The sequence below is a fragment of the Spinacia oleracea genome, chromosome 6 (genome assembly GCF_020520425.1).
Source record: "Spinacia oleracea cultivar Varoflay chromosome 6, BTI_SOV_V1, whole genome shotgun sequence".
NCBI lineage: Eukaryota > Viridiplantae > Streptophyta > Magnoliopsida > Caryophyllales > Amaranthaceae > Spinacia > Spinacia oleracea.
In genome coordinates this window covers 96,265,232-96,285,521 of record NC_079492.1, presented here as the reverse complement: position 1 = coordinate 96,285,521, position 20,290 = coordinate 96,265,232, and positions in this window count along the sequence as shown.

The window sequence follows — 20,290 nt, the reverse complement described above, 5'->3', positions numbered from 1 at the left end:
AACATCCAGACCAACTTTCCCTCTGGCATATTAGGCTGGATGCCCAACCACTTGTAGAAGTAAGTAAACAAATCTTTTGTTCTTCTTACCATAAAGCCATAGTTTCTTGGATGACTTTGTCTTATGGATTGAGACCCTTCGGGGTAATGTAGGATGGATCATCTAACAGCTATTCGACCAAAAGCTTGCCAAAGAGTAGACCATAGTCGGCTTGAATGTCAACTACCAGAAAGTGGGATACTTTAATGATATACCACACATAGAAGTTTAGACTCTTGATTCCCAAAAATCGGTAGGTGATTCCATGAAGCTTGAGATTCGGCACAGGAGATAGCATGAGGTCATAGTTCGAAAATCCCAGACTTTGAGGGTTGACAACGGACTTATGTTTTCCTCGAGATCAGGAGTGACTATAGCACTTTCTATTCTTGAAATTGAGGCTCGAGATGGTAGAAGTTAAAAATTACTAACTCTGATATAGGCTGACGGATAATAGAAATCAGATTGCAAGGAAAGAAATTCTCAAGGTCCTCATAGTCTTCATAGATGGCTAGGACTGTAGGTGATTGTTTCACCCCTTGGGGGAGTTGTAGAGTCTTGTTGTCCACCATGTTTTTGATCAAGTGTTTGAGCTTGTAGAAATCTTCAATGTCATGGAAGTTACCTCTATGAAATTTGTAGTAGGCATCCTTGTTCCAGCTCTTGGACCATTTGTCGACCGGTGGGTCCTCTGTTGGGCCAATTGGAGTGATGAGCTCATTTTCAGTCAACCGATCAAATGATTTCGAGTAGGTCATACCCAGGTTAGTGAACACCCCTTGAGGTCGATTTTGGAAGTTGCGATGATTGCCATTGTGATTCTTAGGGAAGTCATTGCCCTTGGAGAAGGTGCTTTGGGGGTGAGGAGTATTGAGTGCATTGACCTCGTGAACCTTGGGTCCAATTTTAGTTTTCTTACCCCTCCATTTTTCTGTTTGAGGAGCGGGTGCCGATGGTGCTTTCATTAAGTCATCCTCAATGTCCATCCTGATATTGTATGCCCTTTGAAAGGTTTCGAGACCCTGATACTTCATGTGGTTGTTGTATTTCTGGAGCAGACATGTAACACCCTAATAATTCCTTGCTTTTTATAAAACATTTTCCGACTTAAAACACAGGAATACCAAGATATATATTACCGCCACCGTGATAACGGCTAAGGTTGTTTACCAGAATTACGTAGCGGAATTTAACTAACTTTCAAAACATATTAAATAGTTAATGGTCATTAAAACAAACTGGAACCATCAAGGCCGAAAACCAAAGTATTAAATATTTCAAAACCCATTAACTATAAATAGTAGCAATAATAGTAATAGTAGTAGTCATGACTATCAATTGAGTTTATAAAATACGGAAGATTAAACTCTCAACACGATTCCCATGATAACTTCTACCGCAAGTTATCACTACAATCCTGCTTTATTAAAATCTACTTCCTAACAATGCAAATGCAATGATGGATCATCATAGGGTCATTAAGGCAAAGGCCATGACCAGAAGACATACAACACGAAGTCAGTAAAAGCTGAGTACGAACAAGCTAGAATAACATTTTATCCTAACATGCTTCACTCGACAAATAAATAATCCACATGCAAAAGCCATATAATAAACAAGTAAACATGGAGACAAGACGCGACACTTGACACAACTCTTGACTCACAGTTTAATAAGAAGTAGCTTCGAACGGGTAAATAAAGTACCCTCAAAAGGAAAGAAAAGGGTGATGGGAGCCAACCATACACCAAATAATAATAAGTCGGGCTACTACCGACAGTCGGGTCATACCGACGGAATTCCAATGCACAAGGGCATAAAAAGAAGAATGAAACAACGTCTTGTATCATTCAAGGAGTACAAGTTTTCCGGCAAGACTCCCCCCATTGTTCATACTCAAGGTGTGTAGACACCTACTTTTGTCGCCATTCCCGAAAGGGAAGGTTCGATGATGATAACATAAATCTCCACTTGGCAACGCATCTCCTATAAAATAACGAATCTCAATCACCCTTTCATTTCAGCCAAAACTGCTATTTATAGAAACCTGCTAAGAATAGTAACTGCAGTAAGAAGTAGTTGTTAAAAGTGGCAAAGTCATAAAAGATAGAAATCTGTCAGAATTAGGTGTTGCACTCCAACATAAGTCCTAAAAGAGATAGAATTGGCAAAGGGTATTCTATTCCTGCTATAATTCGAAAATAAGAGTTACGTATTAATTAAATTCCTAACGAACCTAGAGTTCGTAGCGGGCCCAGACGCATTCCGTCATAAGTTGATACGCACTAAGAAACTCGGATAAATCTCAAAATCTCCGTGTTTAAGAGTCCAAATCTGACAAGAACTCGGCCCAGATAACATTTCCAACGCCCAGCCCTGGGCGCCGAAATCTTTGACGCCCAGCTCTGGGCGCGGAAAATACCTGGGGCCGTTTTATCTCCGAATTCTTTTTGGATTCGTATTCTAAAAATCTATCTTTCCACAAACTCTTTCCCTATAAATACAGCCTCAAAACCGACGTGAAGAGGACACACAACACACAATTCCAGAACCCGAGTATTGACTCTAGCCTTAAGCCTAACCTCACGCTGCGAAATTGATCCGGCGTTCTGTCGCAATCGACCCAAAAGTCGAACAGAACGCGTCCTGCCCCTTGTAGCTGATGAATTAAGCCTAAATACTAGAACATTGCTTGGAAACCCGAGATTCGTTAAATAAAAGGAGAAATAACAAAGCCAAGTGGTTAGTTTTCTGAGAACCGTAACGCACCTCTCAAGGGTGCGTTGTAATGTGTCCCTTCGTATGATTTAATCGCTTTCATCACCCTTTTATAAAATTGTTAAACTATTAATTTGATTGATCTATCACGCCTAATAAAGATAATACCTTGGACAATTGAACTATCATGCTAGGTACCTTAAATCAATCTAAATAAGATAATCACGACCGATTTAGTATTATGTGTTGCATATTGCAAAAATCGATTCAGAATAGTTTAATAGTTAACGCATGTCCATTCAATTATTTATGCTGAGCTAGTAAGGATAACCTGCCTCTGGAGTTATGGATGAGCACTCCTCTCGGTAGTTACAGTCCCCCGAACTCTCAGTCTCTGCCCTGCGGGTGTACGTTGAGCGATCCCCACACCAGGGATCACAAGGGAACCTATGGTCGTCGTGGTCGAACATAATTGCACTCCCTTTATGTCACGATAACCGGGTTTTGTCAGTTTTTCTCATTGTCGTTAAAAACTGAATGGCGACTCCTATATTACTAGTCGATTGGGTGTAAGCTCACAGGAAATCTAACTACACTTGATCTGACAACGTCACGCCCATGAGGGACGAGGTCATGCATTAGGCTCGTGCTTTTTCGACCCCCTCACAGTGGCGACTCCGCTGGGGAACGTTAATGAAATACTCGTGCTCGTAGGTAATCAAAATAGCCGAAGGGTGAAACGATCCTACTCCGCGTTTATTTCCATATCAAGTTGGGACGACCTAAAAATCAGCATATTAATGTGAACGGACAGAACCGCATAACGAATCTCGGCTCCCTTGGCATGTTTCATCTCGGGAGTTGGGACTAAGGATACCCATCGCCAACCGGGGGGTGCATACGCTTCAAATGTTGTCCACTCGGCACTTTTCGCTAGTAGTACACCCGTCCCAAACCCAATCGCTCGCCCACTAAGGTCCCTCTCATTGGTGCATGCCCCCTTGGCTTACAACGTGATTGGCCTCTTGGGACAAAATTCGTCTGTTGAATGCACTACCTCGACCCGGGCATGTGTTGGATCTACGATAGAAGCGGTACCAAGCCGGCCCAAATATTACCCATAGAAGCCTATCATAAACTACGTGACATATTATTTTTGCTTCATGTTGTAATGTTAGTTATGTGTAGCGAATTACGTGATCGTGTTGTGATTGTGTGTGACAAATAACGCTAGAAAACCAACGACCCTAAAAATTTCCCAAACATTCATAAATACCAATTGGCCAAAGAGTTATACCTAAATACGTGTCCCGCAATCCCGGGCGATCGCCATAAAAATAAACGACGCCTAGGACGGCCTGTAACGGATCCCACGACGCTGCATAACGCGCAAAGGACGTTATTGGGCAAGCACGCAAAAGTAAGTCGTATGTACGAAAAAAATCGACGAACAGAATACGAGTACCAGTCAGGGACGCATTTTCAGCGCCCCTGGCTGGGCGCCAATTATTTCAACGCCCCTGCTGGGCGCTGAAGTTGCTGCTTGGCCTTTTGGCCAGGCACCGCAGCCTCGATGCCCGCGCACAAAATATACGCAGCAATAAAAAATTCGTAACAAATTTGCTACGAGGACGAATGGAAAAGGCACTCAATTCTAAGAACGACTTATAAAATAACAACTCCTTGTGTCGTCATTAGGCCTCCTATGACGACAATGTTTGGCACCAAAACCGAGCATGCTAATTAAAATGACCTTGAATGTCACATGGGCAAAGTATTCAAAAAATGATGTTCAAATAAAGTTTTTAAGGAAAAATAATGTTCGAATAAAAAATAAATAAATCCGAGTCTAGACTAGGCTATGCCAAAGTACAATCTAAATCCTAAGTCTTAGTTGTCTTATACATAGAATCGGTCCTAATGCTTGGTGTCGTTCTACAAGTTAAAAGGTCAAACCATATTGAGTCTCCCTTCCTAAACATTTAAATCAATAAGCACCCATATGTAATTGTCATCCCTTGCTAAGAATCTACGGCCTCAATACTCTCTCTCACCAATAAAAAGAATATAATATGTAATTCAAGTATTTGCAAAATGGAAAAAGTCACATTCTGAAAATCATTCCTCCATAGTCGCACAACCCCCAAAGTGAGCCTAAGGTGTCAATACCATTGGCATAAAAAATTAATGGCCTCCAGGCTTATGATCACATTGGGTCACGGCTATCATAGTCCTCTCGAGGCTCACTCAGTCTCGCCTCTTGACTCAAAGACCACAACCATCTACCTTTTAGCCCAAATAAAAAGGGGGAGAAATCCCAAGCAAAAAGAAAAAAAGAAAAAGAAAAAGAGAAAGAGAAAAGGGAGAGCGAAAAGAGCGAGCCATGAAATACTTAGCCCGTACCTCCAAAAGTGCGAAATTTACCCAAGTACACGAAGGAAAAGAATTGAGTCAACCAATCCAAATCATACCACAAAAACTACATAAATTTCTACGATCTTCTACCCTTTCCAATCATCATGCTTGACTAATACCTATACAAATTATCCTATCTCATTCAACCCATCTTTCAAGCCGTCTTGAGTCACGAATAAAAAAAAAAAAAAAAAGACAAATGAAAAGTACATTCTACGCTTAACGTAAAAAAAGAAACTTTGCAAAGCGCCTTTAAAGTTCGTCTAAAAAGAAAAAAAAAGCATTTAGCGCACAAAAAAGATTCGCAAATATTTGGCACGAAAGGAAAATAACCAACGCGCCCAAAAAAATCTGCCCAGAAATCATTTTCAGCGCCCAGTGTTAGGTTATGATACATATGACAATTCATAAATCATGCGGAAAAACCATAAAGCCAGGAAAGCATATTATTTACACATAATCATTTAGCATAGAATAGATGCATACATGTTGTAGCGTGCCTTCCCTAGCTACGCCCGAACCGAACAAGAACAAGTCTTTAGGACTCCAAGTGTCGTCCCTCCGTAGATAGTCCACAGTACGTCCGGATCCGCCTCAAGATTGACCAACTAGAATCGCCCTTAAGGTGCTTAGGAATTTCGGTTATTATTGCAAGAGCGTGGCTGAATTTTCTTTCAAAAACTTACCCTTTGAATACTTCAATCGTGCGTATAAATTATGACCCTAGGCCCTTATTTATAGAGGTTTGGAAAGGGAATTAGAATCCTAGTAGGATACGATTTAATTAAACTTAGAATCCTACAAGGACTCTAATTAATTAAATAATCCTAATAGGAATAGGAATTTAATCATACATCAAATCCTAATAGTTTTAGGAATTATGCATGGACACAAACACACATACGAGCATGACCCGCAAGCATGCAGGCCATACCCGCGCACAGCCCACACGCCCACGAAGCCCATGCGAGCTACCGCAGCCCAAGAGGCTGCCATGGCCTAAGCTGCGCGCTGGGCCTGCCTTGCGGTAGGCCTGCCGCAGCCTTGGGCTGTGTTGTGGCGCGCCATTGCTTGCTGGGCGATGGCCTGGCTTCGTGTTGGGCCTTCGTCCGGCAGGCCTCGTCTGATGCTTATTCGTACGATATGCTTCCGATAAAATTCCCGGTTTCGGAATTCATTTCCGATACGAACAATATTTAATATTTCCGATTCCGGAATTAATTTCCGTTTCGAACAAATATTTAATATTTCCGTTTCCGGAATTATTTCCCGATTCCGATAATATTTCCGATTCTGACAATATTTCCGTTTCCGGCAATATTTCCGATTCCGGCAATATTTCCATTTCCGATAATATTTTCCGATACGTACCATGTTTCCGTTTCCGGTAATATCTACGACTTGGATAATATTTATATTTCCGATACGATCCATATTTCCGTTTCCGGCAATATCATCGTTTCCGGAGTATTCATTTCTTGCTTGTGACGATCTCAGCTCCCACTGAAACCAAGATCCGTCGATTCCGAATATCCATAGATAGAGTATTTAATGCCATTAAATACTTGATCCGTTTACGTACTATTTGGTGACCCTACGGGTTCAGTCAAGAGTAAGCTGTGGATTAATATCATTAATTCCACTTGAATTGAAGCGGCCTCTAGCTAGGCATTCAGTTCACTTGATCTCACTGAATTATTAACTTGTTAATTAATACTGAACCGCATTTATTAGACTTAACATTGAATGCATACTTGGACCAAGGGCATTATTTCCTTCAGTCTCCCACTTGTCCTTAGGGACAAGTGTGCATTTCCTAATTCCTTTGTCGCTCGATGCTTGCTCTTGAACATAAGGTAAGAGCTGTCATCCTTATTATGTCCAGAGGTGTTTCTCGGTTTCAGAGTTCAACTGATCAAATAAGCAGATAATCATAGCCTATGATTCATCTGAGCACGGCCATGCATTTCACAGTTTCTTGCTCTCCGAGTGGCCTTGTACAACTTTTAAGCATCTCATCCCGATTTATGGGAGGACAATCCCAATCTTGCGAGCTTGAGATTAGACTTCGTTTGATTGGTGATTACCTGAGCGTTGCCTTTATAGCCTCCTTTTACGGTGCGACGGTTGGTCAACGTCAAAGTAACCAGTTCTCAAACAAGTAATCTCAAATCACTCAGGTATTGAGGATTTAGTGTCTAATAATTTTAATGAAATTTACTTATGACAGATTTTCATCTCTTACAGTAAAGTTTCATAGGTCTGTCCGATACTAGTCTTCCCAAAGTAAGTATCTATGCAAATGATTATGACATTGCCATGTCCACATAGTTCAAGAAACAGAACTACTAGTCATCTTACATTCTAGTCGTCTAACATTTTCTATGCGTCCAATTTTATAGAAAACTCCGATCAGGGACCATTTTCAACTTTTGACATTCAAGTTCACTTGATAGACATTTCTTAGTCACAGGACTGGTCCTGACAGTCTATCTTGAATATATCGTCAAATTGAAGGGACTCATCATTTAATACTAAACCAAGATTAAATGGAATATGAAAAATACATTTCATATATGATAAATGTTCAACCCCAACGTTTTACAACCATGGGCCTCTAACCCATCTTTAAAACATTTCATGGAATTCAAAGCTATGCTTGATTTCCAGTGCTACAATGTGAGTGTTGCTTCTCACTTGTTGCATAGGTTTAGTTATCATGCTTTGCTAATCTTAATATCCCTTTCATCGAATGTTTTTCGAGATAGGATGATAAGATCTTTTGAGTTTGTTTATTATGTGATCTTGTCTTTCTTACTTAAATAGTGGTTCTACGCATTTTGCAATGAAGAACCATCAAGTCAGCAGACATGTGATCCAGCCAAGTTCAGTGAAGAACTTTTAATGTAAACAACTCAGTTTTATTGCTTCTTAGGCAATAAGTACTTCTACTTCAACTGTATAAGTTGCTAGTGATGCTTTGGTTTGGATTTTCTTATCCAAGCAGTTCACGGATATGTGGAAGACTTTCCAGCTGTATCTTAGAACATAGAAATTAATATTTAATTTCCCACGCAATAACTCATGGTCTCCAATCCATGTTGCCACTTCAAAACACGATGCTCTATAACTCGTCCTTATCAATGGTTAACTCCAAAGGGTCTTGCTTGATCCTTTGCCAGTGTTTATGCATGTAGCATCAATATTTAGCATATCTTTATTTCCTTGAATCAAGAACTATTCCTATGTACCTTTTCAAGTACCATAAGTATTCTTGATCTCAATCTAGTTGATCTTCACTTAGATCAATATAGATTGATATCATGCCTAAAGTCACACGATACGTTTTTGGCGATCCTCACATTATATCATACATGATAAATTCTTTTGCAGGATAATTCCCAATTGAATCTTATTCATGTAACTTTAGCTCATCCAGTTTCAGTAGATACTAAATCCAGCTAAATTCTTTGACATATAATATAGGTTAAGAATCTTACTTAGATCCTTTGATGTTTAACTTAGTAAATGCTTATACATAGTTCAAACATTCATTACTTAGATTTATTCACATGGGTCGAATATCTCCAATGGAGTATTTCGTGTTTGATTTAGTAAATGCCATTACTTAATCCAAAACAATAATATAAGATCTTTGTAAATAGATCTTAATACCCAGTATGTACTAAGTTTCGCCTTGGTCCGTCATTGATGAATAATTTCAAATCTAAGTCATTAGCATTTGAATGTTATTTCAAAATAGAGAGATATGTGTGTGATACACATAGGACCATTTAAGTTTTTATGTACTCCGACTTAACTTCTTATATATCTATAAGAATCATGTAAATTTTATGAAACTAAAATACTTATTAGCTTCACTAAAATGTAATTCCCAATTCCCAATTGCTTGCTTAAATTTGTACTTAGATTTCATAAGCTAGCTATCCTTTTCAAGCATTTATTTGGATCCACAAATCCTATGACATACCGTGTACATAGTTATTCCAACATTTGATTGAGGAATACGTTTTGTCATCCAATTGCCATATGTATCAATATGCAATCATTGCTTGATTTATAGACTTGAGCATTACGATTATGCATGAGGTTTGAACACAATCCACACCGTGAATTTGCTTGTAACCTTCAGCAACTAATCTAGCTTTGTGTGTGAACACAATTTCATGTTTGATGGTTTTTATCCTTAAAACAAACTTGCAACCAATAGGTGTGAAATTATTCTTGCAAATCAACAAAATTTCAATTTTGTCATCAAAACATTGAGTATGTTTTATGGCCTCTAACCATTTAAAACATTTGAGTCTATATATGGCCTCTAACTATTTTAGGGAATCTAGGTTTCGTCTTACAAGTCACAAACTCTTTAATCTACATGATAATAGTTTGACTGCAAGTTGTAGGTTTCTTCACTATCTAATAGAAGAATCTCATAGTTTCATTGACCAGAACTCTATGTTTCTTTACTATCTAATAGAAGAATCTCATAGTTCCAGTGACTTGAACTCTATGCCTACTTGGGTATAGAACATCAAACAATAGAATATCAACAGGCACTTTGAGAGTCCTTTGAATATTCTATTCTCTTTGAAGCACTTGTAAAGTCTTCTAAGAGATGTCTATTCTTTAAAGCCACTTCTAAAGTCCTTAAAGAATAAGTTCGGTTTTTCTGAAGCACTTCGAAAAGCCTTCGGAATGTCCGTTTATGTTTGTTGTTCGCCTCGAAGACTATCGAGGTCTATTTTCTCCCACTTGTCATTTTGGAAATGAATCTCCAAAAGGACATTATTTCGAGCAAACAAACATTATGTTCTCAAAAATTCGTGGTAGAAACAATACCCTTGTGTCTCATTTGAATAAATCACAATGAAACATATATCTATACTTGGGCCTTAGTTTGTTGAATAACAAACACTAAGCTCCCACTGAGTTTAGCAACTCTTTAGATATATATTTATGAAAAGATATTCTGAAATTACTTTTCAATAGCTTTGACGAATTTGGTTTAGTTTGGTGGTAGTTGAGCATTTTGTTTTAGAAATTATAGGAAAAGTCTTTATGATCCATTTTTGATCGAATCAAGTACTAATCGACTTCGATCATTCCAGTTTATATATGTCATATCTTATGGAGCTAGATTGTGAATTTTACTACACACAATCATTGATGATCATTCTTGGTATAAGTAATCAACAACATGATCTAACCTAGATCTTTATGATTTCTTGCCAAGTGGATTTTATACTTCTAAATCTTTGAACTAGCCAAATAGATTCAAATTTATATCACTTTGAGTAAATAAACCTATATTCACTCAAATCCATGTGAAATAATAAAGTCATAAAATCTTTCTTTAGCTTTGAATTCTATTGTCTAGGCGTTCTAACAATAGTTCATATCGTTTGTTACTTTCAACAAGTAAGACTAGCTTGTCTTAAATTGATCTAGAAATCAATCAACTTTCAAAAGTCCATCGAAATAGAGCTTATGAATGTTAACTTGTTGACATGGTCTAAGCAACAATGCCAAAGATTAGTGGAACTCAAATCAAGGGGTTGATTTGAACCTAATAAAGTTTTATTGTTAAAGATTTGTTTGTTTTAATCAAGCATATTGACTCAACCCGTAAATGACCATTTCATTCAAATAAACAAACAAACATTGTTTTTGTTCTTCTGAATGTGAGTCTTTCTGTGTTTGAAAACAGAAATTTAGGTATGCTGATTGTGGAACAAAATAGCCATTAAGTTCCAGCCTTTGAAAGGACTTAAAACAAACTAGATGACCCTACAGCTAATGTAGCATTGCCATGCTTCATTTCCTACTTGTAGGCCATTAGTGTACACTAGCTTCCATTGTTTGAGTTATTACCGAAGTAAGAACCTCAAGCGGTATATGATACCAAGGAAGTTTGATTGCTAGGTCACTTCTCTTTAAACATAAACTTATAGGTAGAAACGAAATTGTAAAATTTCTTTCATTTGTTCCTTGTTTTCCTATTGCTTGTACCCTTTTTTATAGTCTTAAGAATTGAATTCTTTAGTGTTGACTTTTATACTTTGTTAGACATGTCCAATGTCACTCCAACAAGGTTCTTACCATTTTAATTTATGTTGAATATTTTGTTTCAACTAGATGATTTTACCAGAAGCTTCTAAAGTTCTCTAAGCATCGATCTATTCGAATGTCTAGGGACTAGACTCATTCGAGAATTAAATGGACAAAGATATTAGGTTGTTAACCATTGGTAAAGCTGAGTGTTTAAACTCAATGGTTTATGATCTCAAAACTACATTGTATTTTGAATTCACAAGCACCAATCGGTTTCCCATTCGATTTTGATACTCGAAAACAACCATAAAAGTCATTAAAAGAAACGTACATTTAAATTGCTCATTTTCTCTCATTTCCGTGAATCGTTCTTGGATTCATTACCAATCAAGGAAATTTACTGTTACCTTTCTAAAAGGATTTATTGCAGTGCAAGATATTTAATTATAAACAATAATTAAAACATACATTGAAGCATGAAATTCTAAACATTTATCATGAGTAATAACTTGAAAATTAAAGCATTCATGCAATTTAAACAAGTTATTAGCATTTTATTCGAATTTAATGTTCCGGCAGGTGTGAATAAAATAATTCCAAGATCCTAAAATCCATTGAAGAATTAAGCACAGTTTGCCGACTCAATCCTAAAACATCTTAGGTAAGCAAAAACCTTTTGCTAATAGTCTAGAAACTATTCTTGGTTGATAGGCACGTCTAAGAACTTATTAGGTAAACCTATCGATTTTGCCACGACATAAAAGGACTCCTTACTTATATAGTTTAGTTTCACCAAAACTAACATGTACTCACAATTATTTGTGTACCTTGCCCCTTTAGGACCAATAAGTAACACCTCGCTGAGCGAAAACTATTACTAGATTGATGTAAAGGATATCCAAGCAAGTGTATATTTTGGCATGGCACCTTTTAACTCAATTTTTAGTTTGGAACTTAAGGCTCTTACTATGTTGGTTAGATTTTAAGTGAACTAAAATCCTTAATCATGCAACATAATCAAGCCACAATCTCATGCATAATTAAGACATATTTAAAGCAATAAATAACTTAAAGCATGCATAAGATAAATGTGATCTAGTATGGCCCGACTTCATCTTGAAGCTTTGACTTCAAAGTCCGTCTTGAAAATATCCGTGGGAGGCACCATTTTCTTCAAATAGGATAAGCTATAATTAAACTAATTACAACTATTTGATGGTACGCAGACCATATTTGAATTGAAAAACAATTTTGGTACTTTAGACCAATTACATTCAAATTAATGGTACGCAGACCATATTTTCTATCCTATTTGGGCCATACTAGTCACTTCATAACCTGCAAAACAGTACATATACAAGATATACCATTCACCCATTCATTATCATGAATGGCCCACATAGCTGGTTAGTAAAACACATTATGCATCGCATAAACATTTGCAGCAATTAATCAAGGGCACCAATAATCTACAAATTATTCAGTCCTTATTAATTCTAATCAAGTTGTTTCAACCTTAAGGATTTGTAGACCTAATCAAGAGTTTATGACTAAAAGGGCTCCCACTTAAACCAATAAATTCATATGCTTTACTAATTTTAAACATAAAAATGTATTTCTAGTCTAACCGGAAACATACAAATTTAATTAAAATTTAAAGCTCATATAAATTTATAATTGAATCCGCTTATTTAATTTATTTTTCAGTCGTATTTAAATTAATTCATGATTTTAATTTTAGTAAAATAATTAGAATAAATGAAATTTATTATAATTATAATATTCAAAATTAAAATCCAAGAAAACAATTTAAATTATTAATTTTAAAATTAATTAAAATTACGTAAACTGAAAATTTCAAATTAAAATTTTAAAACTCGTCAATCGTGACATGACGAGCACTTGAGCTTGCGCCCAAGCCCCGTCGAGTGCACGACCCATCGAGGTCCATGGCACAGCGTCGCTGCAGCCATGCGCAAGGCAGCAAGGCAAGCCACGCTTGCGCGCAGCCTGCCTGCCTTGGCATCGCAGCAGCTACGATGCTCCTCGCATCGCTCGCTCGCTCGCTCGCGCGAGGCCACGCGTTGTGGTGCGCAGAGCAGCGATCGCTGGGCGACCAGCTCTCGCTCGCTCGCGCGCCCACAGCGTGCCATTGCTTCGCCCATCGCCCATCGCGCACAGCGCTCGACACAAGGCAGGGCTGCTGGCTTGTGCTCGCGCATCATCGCCTTGCTCACTGCATTTGTACCGCGTGGGCGACGAGCTCCCTTGCTCGTCGTTGCACGCCCGCACTATACAACACCCCTTAAGGGTAACACGTAGCGTCCATTGCTTTGTGTGTGCAAGTTTTATGAGCGATTGAATAAAAAATAAAAAAATTTATTTTCAAAATTAATGACAAATTAATAAATCATATTAATTTCATAATTTTAGGGCGAAAAATCGAAAATTTATTAATTAATTGATTTTCGATTAACATGGATTCAAGTCTAGGTCATAAAAATTTAAAATTTAACACAAATTTACAATTTTTATGGTGGTTTTTAATCATAGGTATCTAATTAAATTATTAACTAATTATGAAAATCAAATTAATTCTAAATTATTCCAATTTTCAACAAATTAATCATAATTACAAATTAGATTGCATAATTAACAAGGCTAGGCATTCAAACTTGTTAAACATATACAGTAGGTCAATCAAAAATTCAAGATTTATCAACAAGAATCGCAAATATTTAATTTAACATCTTAAATTTACGAAATTTTGCGTTCGAAGAACTAAAACCTCCGAAAATTCATAGTTAGGGTTCGAATTTGAGAATTCTGGGTTCGGCCAAAAAATAAAATTTTTGTAAAAATTTTAGAATGCCTTTTACATGGGGAATTGACACAAAAATCACTCGATTTGGATGAGTAACGAAGAAACTGCCGAAAAACTGCATACGTATAATTAAATAAACGCAATTTGCGATTAATTAACAATTACGAAAATTAATCACCCCTTTTCATTCTTGCAAATTTGTAATATTTAACCATGTTTATGCAATTTAGATTATAAAAATAATAAGAGGCTCGTGATACCACTGTTAGGTTATGATACATATGACAATTCTTAAATCATGCGGAAAAACCATAAAACCAGGAAAGCATATTATTTACACATAATCATTTAGCATAGAATAGATGCATACATGTTGTAGCGTGCCTTCCCTAGCTGCGCCCGAACCGAACAAGAACAAGTCTTTAGGACTCCAAGTGTCGTCCCTCCGTAGATAGTCCACAGTACGTCCGGATCCGCCTCAAGATTGACCAACTAGAATCGCCCTTAAGGTGCTTAGGAATTTCGGTTATTATTGCAAGAGCGTGGCTGAATTTTCTTTCAAAAACTTACCCTTTGAATACTTCAATCGTGCGTATAAATTATGACCCTAGGCCCTTATTTATAGAGGTTTGGAAAGGGAATTGGAATCCTAGTAGGAATAGGAATTTAATCATACATCCAATCCTAATAGTTTTAGGAATTATGCATGGACACAAAAACACATACGAGCATGACCCGCAAGCATGCAGGCCATGCCCGCGCACAGCCCACACGCCCACGAAGCCCATGCGAGCTACCGCAGCCCACGAGGCTTCCATGGCCTAAGCTGCGCGCTGGGCCTGCCTTGCGGTAGGCCTACCGCAGCCTTGGGCTGTGTTGTGGCGCGCCATTGCTTGCTGGGCGATGGCCTGGCTTCGTGTTGGGCCTTCGTCCGGCAGGCCTCGTCCGATGCTTATTCGTACGATACGCTTCCGATAAAATTCCCGGTTTCGGAATTCATTTCCGATACGAAAAATATTTAATATTTCCGATTCCGGAATTAATTTCCGTTTTGAACAAATATTTAATATTTCCGTTTCCGAAATTATTTTCCGATTCCGATAATATTTCCGATTCTGACAATATTTCCGTTTCCTGCAATATTTCCGATTCCGGCAATATTTCCATTTCCGATAATATTTTCTGATACGTACCATGTTTTCGTTTCCGGTAATATCTACGACTTGGATAATATTTATATTTCCGATACGATCCATATTTCCGTTTCCGGCAATATCATCGTTTCCGGAGTATTCATTTCTTGCTTGTGACGATCTCAGCTCCCACTGAAACCAAGATCCGTCGATTCCGAATATCCATAGATAGAGTATTTAATGCCATTAAATACTTGATCCGTTTACGTACTATTTTGTGACCCTACGGGTTCAGTCAAGAGTAAGTTGTGGACTAATATCATTAATTCCACTTGAACTGAAGCGGCCTCTAGCTAGGTATTCAGTTCACTTGATCTCACTGAATTATTAACTTGTTAATTAATACTGAACCGCATTTATTAGACTTAACATTGAATGGATACTTGGACCAAGGGCATTATTTCCTTCACCGAGAGCTGGGCGCCGGAATCTCTAGCGCCCGAGCCTGGGCGCTGATTCTCTCTGCTTGCCAAATTTTGTCCAGAAGTGCTCGTCATTTTATCCGCACATACACGGAAAAATAACGAACACTTGGAGGGGTAAAACACGTATTCAGATAGACGTACCAAAAAACACATGAAAAGATTTTTGTGCAAATACATGTACTTAAAAAATAAAACAAATTTTTGGCTTACGGCAAACCAGCAGATTAAAATAATAATAAACTTCACTTATTCCACCCTAGTTCAAACATTACGATTCCACTCGAACGTACTTGTTTAAAATCGGCGTTCTAAGAAACCATTTTCTGGTTAAGAACTACGCAAGACCTGATTTCAAATTAAATCTATTTAAGGCAGATACGTTGGCAATCCATGATTCGGTCCAACCAATTTGCAAAAATGTTAAAGCTTATAGAATAACAAGAATAAAAAATAGAGTCCCTTATTGAAATTTAATTACTTGCAATCCAAATCGAAAGAAAAATTTAAGTCAAAATCCAAGTCATCAAGATGCCAAAATGAGCACACATCGAAAAATAATAAGGGCACGTACCCTTGCCAGAAGGAGCACTCACACTCTTAGGCACTTAGCCAATACTAGAAAGATCGCTTTGCCTCAATTGAATGGGGCTAGCGCGAACGTCCATGACCTCTAAAGAACTCGACTTGACCCTCCCTAAAGCAAAGTAACTCACTTAAAGACTTTCTTTCACCACTAGACACAGTCATAATCGCCAATAAGTGGTAAAGGCAGTAAGCTTGCAATAAAGAGGATTGTTCTACGGCATCGCCCCATCGTTCCTTCGAACTCAGGGCACCCGTTCATGGTAATTCAAATGCTTGCGAATCCCCTTTGAAAAAAATCAGACATTGTCAATAGGACTTGGCACTTGACCAAGGCTCACCCTACTCAGACATATGACACGGGCTTCTAAAATCGAAATCCGAAAGCATCATTAATGAGAAGACATAATAGCAACTGCGGGCTAAAAATTGAAATGAAAGAGCTAGGGAAAGAACTAAGTATACCTTGACCTTTTGTTCAGACATACACCAAGTAAATCTAAGTCAATTTGAAAAAGGTTTATATTCCCGCAATTCTGGAAAAGATGGCCCTAAAAGCCTAAAGCATGTGCCACACGGGCACAAGTAATATCTTGACGCTTGCACCCTGGCTTCCAGCAAATCCTTAGACAGCATTCCGAAAATCGTAACAGTATTTTGATTCACTCATGTAATCCTGTACAAACCCTTCTATAAGTCAACTTACTTAGGACACCTCGGATTGTACACAGTAGGACTCGGATTTCAAATAATTTTCAAATACTTCTTCGAACATAATAAAGTGTCGTTGGTTTAATCTAAGTATGCGTTTATCTCGATGTTGCAAGTGAGTCAAAAAGATTTCTAAATATTATCATGGGTAAAGAAAGGCACCTAGCTTTTGGTCAAGGCACACTTCAACATGTGACTACCTTGACTATGGCAATATCGCACAATACGACATTTACAAGAGAAGTAGCAAATCACTACTCGAACGTACCTAGCACTAAACGAGTCTGGTTCAAACTATTCATGATCCATGTCACCATGAATGCATAAAAACGTATGCCAAGCATTATAGCACCAGGCCAATCCCGTAGCTACAATTGGGGGCTTGAGAAAAACACTCTAATAATGCTCGAAATGACGATTTTATCGCAAATTCTCGACGCTAATGCTATACGCACGTCATAGGGGCACAATCCTAAGGTTTTATCGTGTAAAACGAACCTTAGAATGGCTACAACCCCTCCCAAATTCTAAGGCTACTTAGAATATATAAAGTCACCCCACTAACAACGGTAACTGAAAATCGCGAGTCACCAAAACTCCGATCAAACTACTGCACATAACGCTCGCCCTACAAGCGCCCGTTACACAGTCTACGTCGTTCCGAAGCAAAAGCGAAAGAAAAAATCAAGGATAAAAAAAAAGAAAAAAAAGAAACATCTATGAATCCTCGCATCGAACGAAGTAATAAGCCGTGCACACCCACGCAGAAGTTGCTACACTTGTTCAAGCACCTGAACGAGGCGTGATGAAGTACTCCAATGCAAAAAATAATAATAATATCCCAACACCTGGAGGAATGATCTAAGACACGCTGTTAGGCCACACAAGCCTACGTCGCACCATAAGTTTAGCCATCCCACGGTACAAGTCAAAAAAAAAAGAGTAAGGCATATTGCACTAATGCAGGCACGACCAAGAGCATGTGTAAAAGAGGCAAAGACTACTTATCGCCCAAATTCAAAATGCAAGCCACACGACTTCTACATTAAGGATTAAAGGTAGCAAAATATTACCTACCACGGAAGGGTTAGCTCTCACCTACACGAGCGGAACCCCAAGGCATCTTTCTCGAAAGAACCTACAAAAATCGTACGCCAAAACGAAGCATCCCAACATGCATACTTGGGGGCTCCAAGCTACGAAACGACCGTAGCAAAATAAAAAAATCTCAAAGAAAATGTTTGAACGATCAAAAGGGCACGATGCTTTAGCCCACTTCATGAATGGGCCTGAACCCTATCAAGCTTCTAAGAAAACTATTCAATATCAGTCATTGCTCAAAAAAAATGATTCAAGCGAACTGATTAATGGACCGCACGCAACGGCCATTCTATGAACGCTCGTTCGCACATACATTCTAAGTATCGAACATTCACGAACACGTTCAAAAGAAAAAAAATATAAGAGCGATCGAAGTCTTACACTTTAAGGTATGTTCCTTGGGCCATATAGACTCGCCCGACTATTGCAATAACTGTACACCTTAAGAGCAACAGTTCCTTTAAATAATCGCCCCAAAGCGACAAACACCGTAGTCCACCAATCGGCTACGACTTCTCGAGAAATCATCACGAGAAAGTCCTGCCTGGGACGCACTTTCAACGCCCAGGACCAGGCGCCAGATATTCCGACGCCCAGCTCTGGGCGCTGAAAATCAAAATAAAGAAAAACAAAAGAGAAGAGAATACGTAGAATTTCCAAGTGAAATAAACGAATGAACGAGAGGCCAACTGTGTCATCAAAAAACCATCCCAAGCAATATTTTCAACGCCCCACTTGGCCGTGAAATATTTCTAACGCCCAGGCCTAGGCGCCGAAAATGAGCCCTGGCCCAAAAGAAGCCCGGATTTCTATAGGGTCCTGCCGTATCCATTCGACTTGAAAATTGCCGATTCCTTTACTGAAAGTCGCACCTCACGTCTTTGTTAAAAGTAGCACACCACTACAAAGATCGCTCGCATTTACGAGCACGATCCCAAACACGATCAAGAACATTACAAATTGTGTATCCCCAAGGAACCTCTTTTACAAGAAATGACCGTCAAGCACGAGTGCTTGGTGGCTCGAAGGAAAATATAGAGTATACAAAGTTAAAAATAATATTCCCAGACTACGATGTACGAAGCCCCGTGTTTGGATAATCTCAAAAGATAAAACCGGATTACGACCTCAAAACAAAGGTCCCCGTTGATACTTATACATAGTCCCCTAATCAAGGACCCAGGTAATGGCAAAATTGAGCCGTAAAGACTAGCTCAAAACCATGAAAGATGATGACCACGAGACAATGGTCCGTCTAAAGCACGTTGTCAACCCACATTCAGGTTGCAACTAAATCCGAGCATCCCTCGAAAGAAAATAAATTCTTCAAAAAACAAAAACAGGCTCCCCATCTTCAGCCGGCGGGGTCTGCGTAACTAAACCGCGCAGGTCCTCAGTTTTCGAAAAATGAAAAGAAAATAAATTCTTTAAAAACAAAAAAACAGGCTCGCCATCTTCAGCCGGCGGGGTCTACGTCACAAACCGCGTAGGTCCTTATTTTCAAAACATCAAAACAGATTTGTCCACTTCTATCGGACGGGGCGTCCACCCTCAGCGGGACAGGCTCGCCCACCTTTAGTGGGCGGGGTCTGAGTCACTAACCACGCAGGTCCTTAGTCGCTACAGCGATAACTTTTCCCGGTTTATCCTTTTCCAAAAATCAAAGGATGGTTTATCTTTTTCCAAAAATCAAAGGATGGTTTATCTTTTTCCAAAAATCAAAAGATGGTTTCTCTTTTAAAAAATCAAAAATTGGTTTTACGCTTTTCCACAAAAAGAGTGATGTGCTGGATTTTCCTTCGTCTTACGTCCTATAAAAACAAGGGGGTTTTCTCGTTTAGCTAACCCTGAAAATGAGAATCTTTAAAAACATTTTTACCTCGTGATTGGGCTTGGCCAGGCCTGGTTACACTTTATAGCTTTGATTTCGAAAACATTTGTAGATACTTCCAATGACAAAGTGAGGGAGTTTCTATACATCTGTAGGTACTTCCAATGACAAAGCGAGGGAGTTTCTATACTTAACAAATTCCAATGACACGTGAGGAATGTGTTAACACTTCAAGTGATGACCCTTAAGTCAAATGTTATCACTCGGGGGCTCGTGAGACCCTCGCAAAACAGGTCACATACACCATGGCTTGTATGACGCACTCCGTCTAATACTTTGACCATCGTCTTACTCCAAGACTCCGTCAAAGTGGGGGCTA